The 3,947-nt window shown below is 36.4% G+C and overlaps 1 protein-coding gene across 3 annotated transcripts in view; it reads right to left on the reverse strand.

Moving 5' to 3' along the window:
• Window positions 1-3,947, reverse strand: part of GABRB1 (gamma-aminobutyric acid type A receptor subunit beta1) — a 404,468-nt gene that overhangs the window by 342,542 nt on the left and 57,979 nt on the right. The gene's annotated exons all lie outside the window — the stretch shown is intronic.

The raw sequence follows: 3,947 nt of genomic DNA on the forward strand, positions 1-3,947 counted from the left end.
CCGGCTAGTTTTTTTTTGTATTTTTTAGTAGAGACGGGGTTTCACCATGTTAGCCAGGATGGTCTCGATCTCCTGACCTCGTGATCCGCCCGTCTCGGCCTCCCAAAGTGCTGGGATTACAGGCTTGAGCCACCGCGCCCGGCCTTTATTTTTTAATAATATTCTGTTTTCATTATAATTCCTGTTATCCTCCCAAATTTTAATAGCATAAAAGGTAACCATGGCATAGATATTATTTTATATCCACCAGACAAAATTTATCATAAATCTGATCATTGATTATCTGAATATTTTGATTATAATATTTGAATTTGAATATTAGAATTCTTAAAGTTTCTTTTATTTCTTCTTCGTTTGAAAAATATGATGTGCTTCAGAACTCCTATTTAAATCCTCCTAATGCAGTTTTAAAACATGAATAGATAGATAAATGCTAGAGAGAGGAGAGAGATGTGCTCTCATTTATTCTCTACCTAAATTCTGTGAAGCACATAAGGTAGAGATTTCAATGCTAATTTCCAAATGAGGAAATAGTCTAAAAATGTTGATACATAGATCACTTTAAACTGGCACTTCGAGGTAGAGCTAGACTAGAATACGTTTCCTTTCTTTCCCTAGTCAAGGCCTCAATAGGTCCCTGTACTATTGCAAAACAGCAGATTATGGGGATTTACTGGGACAAGAAGGGGGAATGGTGAACTCACCCTCAGCAGTAAAATCTAAGGACACAATTCACTGAAACACCTCAGCACCTCAGTCAAAACAGACTGCAAAGTAGAGATCCCCAAAAGGGAAAACATTTAAGGTTTTGGAGGTTTTTCCCCTATCTCCTCTTCATCTTCATTGTTTTTCAGTTACTGTAATCAAAAGCAAACACATAAAGATTTATTTGTGCTTCAAATGGAAAAGCTGGAGTGATCAGATCATAGCCGTTACCTAGGTTTGAAAATAAACATTTTTAAAATCCTGAGAATTGGCAGCTAGAAGAAGAAAAGTCTAGCAGATGGAGTCTCTGATTTGCACACAAGACAAAAAAGTCAAAATAGATCCAGGAAAGGTTAGCAATGATGATCATATTGCCTCTTCTTTCTCAATATATAGTATTTATTGTTTTTCCAAGCAAACGTGGGCCCTGTAAACGTTGACTATAGCTAAAAGAAACCATGGTTAACTAGTCTTTTGGAAAATCAAGCAGGCTGATGGAGTGATGGACACAGCATGGTCTTTGGAAGAAAATATCAGCTGGTAGGAAGGGGATGATATATCATTTGTTAAACAGTGAATACAAGAAGAATTCCCTGCTTTGGGGCCCTTGTTATATAAGCTGGCCTTCTCAATGACACAACTGTAAAGAAGAGAAACAACTTTTTCTCCAGGTACCAACTACAGACCCAGATAGGTCAGCCTTCTTCATGCTTCTCCAGCCTCATTTGCAGCACTTTCTTCTTGTTCTCTAAGACTGACTGTGAAAACATGCCAGGCTGTCCTCCTGGTATTTTGCATTGGCTCTTCCCCCAGCCTAGCACCCACAGTCATTATCTTGCTAGCTCTTTCTCATTCTTCAGGTTTCAATGTAAATGTCACTTCCTTAGAGAGGCCTCCTATATCTCCTGAATTAAAATTATTTTCTTTGACCCAGATGCTTGTATCTCAGACTCCTATGTGCATTATTGCATTTGTTATTGTTTGCCTCCCTTCCGCAAGGGCAGGAATTATGTGTGTCTCCTCATCTCTGTCCCCAGCACCCAGCACTATGAATCTTCCCTAGTTAGTGTTCAATAAATGTTTGTCAAATGAATTCTATTGCCTCATGTTTTTCTGAATGTAGGAAAATATAGCAGTTTCTACTTTTAAAGTGCTTCCATGAAAGGGACATCCTAAACTAATTCATACTTCTTGTCTTCCATGATTTCCTCTAAAAGCAATAATAAATAAAAATTAAAATAATACCAACTTGACTTTTCCACATAATATCACAAATGTGGAAATTACCATTTTGGATAATCAAGAAGAGAACTATGTCTCTCAGGCCCCTAAGTAGGTTCCCAGGTTGCAAAACAACACGAGCTTCTTTGGATCAAAAGCTTATTACTTCCTATCTAGTGTGCTGGATGCTTTACGCACATATCCTCTTTATCTCCTTAAATAATCCAACAGTTAGATTATATTATCCTCATTTGCCAACATGATGCTAATTTCAGACAGTACTAGGATTTGAATTCTGATTCACCTAATGCTATGCTGTTTCTCCAAAATACTTCTAAAATGTTCTTTCAAAGGAAAACTCCGTAATATTAAGAGACGATGTGGGATTATTATTCACATTGTTTTAAACTAGATATTCTAGAATTTGATCTTCCTGTCTTGGAAACCCTGAAAATTAAATATTAATGCTAACATATTTTATTGTATCATATGCCTGGAGTCCTAGCTGAGCCTAATCTGAAGTTCAGGTATGTCTGGGTATGTCTCATTAGCTGGTGATGGAATAACAGCCTGGTTTAACTATTCTATGCCATCCTCATGGATGAAGTATAAACTCTCTGAGGAGAATTAGTGCAGGCAGAGATTGAAGGGACTTTAGAAGTCCATGAAGCATTTTGTGAGACATTGGTTATATTCGGGTGGAGCCCAAGTAGAAAAATGTGGCATGAAATGGGAAAAAGTAGTGTTCCCCTACTTCAACATGGAACACAGCATGGTTCTCCACACTGTGAGGATAAAGGGGAATATAGTCACATTGTGACACTTTGCAGCAGAATTAAGAGAATGAGTGTGACCACTCCCATAGAGGTATCAGAAGCAGTACTGAGGTACCACACTCCAGCAACCCTTGGCCACTGCACAGCAAACAGTAAGAGGGCTGTCTTGGAAGAAATGAGAGCTCTGTGTGAAAAATCATGTGAGACACGGTTTTGGACTCCAAGCCATTCTCTGACACAGGTGGAGAGGGTGAGCCAATGAAATAAGGGTGATATAATCTGACAGGAACAGGAACATTTTTATTCCTTCCATAAACCTGCACTATGAGTTTTTGTTTAAGTTTTCGACTTAATGGGTCAAAGAAAATAATTTTAATTCAGGAGATATAGGAGGCCTCTCTAAGGAAGTGACATTTACACTGAAACCTGAAGAATGAGAAAGAGCTAGCAAGATAATGACTGTGGGTGCTAGGCTGGGAAGAATTGTCACATGAATGTAGCCATGTGAGTGACTTCAGATGAGACCAGCAAAAGCATTGTCAATCCAGAGAATGTTAAAATCATCATTGTTTTAAGACACTTAGGTTTTAGGCTGTTTTATCATGAAGCAATAATAACTAAAATTATTCAGTATGTTCTTTCCTTTCCTTGAAAAACAAGCTCTGTTTGAGTTTTTTTTTTTAGAGCTTGCTGTTCTAAGTTTGTTGTTTACATTACTTCAATATACTATTTCAATCTGTGTCAAATGCCAATATGGAAAGTATTTTGATTGTCATAGGCAATTTTTAAGTTGATGAGCACAGAAATTAAGTGTTGCTTCAACACAAAGTGAATGTTGTTTACTTACAAATCTTGTTTTCACTTGTTTTGGAAGCAAATAAAATGTCTTGAAGATTAAATATAGATAAAAGCCACAAAATCTAAAGTAGAATAACACATGTACTATAGATTCTTTTTATTAAACTTTTGATATCATAAGGGGAAAAATACTGTATATTTGGTTGAAAAACTTTTCTCACAGGTATGCTTTTTTAAAAATAAACATCTGGCAATAAATGAAAAGGTTAGACCTAGAGGAATTTTAAAGATTATCTATCAATGTCAAGTTCATCAACTTCATTTTAGATATGAGGAAACAAGGTGAGTTAAGTGTTTTACTCATAATCATATAATGAGTTAGTGACAGACTGCTAAGATGATGAGAGTCAGAGATGTGTTAAATATCTTTTTTTTTTTTTTTTTTTT

This window comes from Rhinopithecus bieti, unplaced genomic scaffold (genome assembly GCF_001698545.2).
Source record: "Rhinopithecus bieti isolate Rb0 unplaced genomic scaffold, ASM169854v2 scaffold_7167, whole genome shotgun sequence".
NCBI lineage: Eukaryota > Metazoa > Chordata > Mammalia > Primates > Cercopithecidae > Rhinopithecus > Rhinopithecus bieti.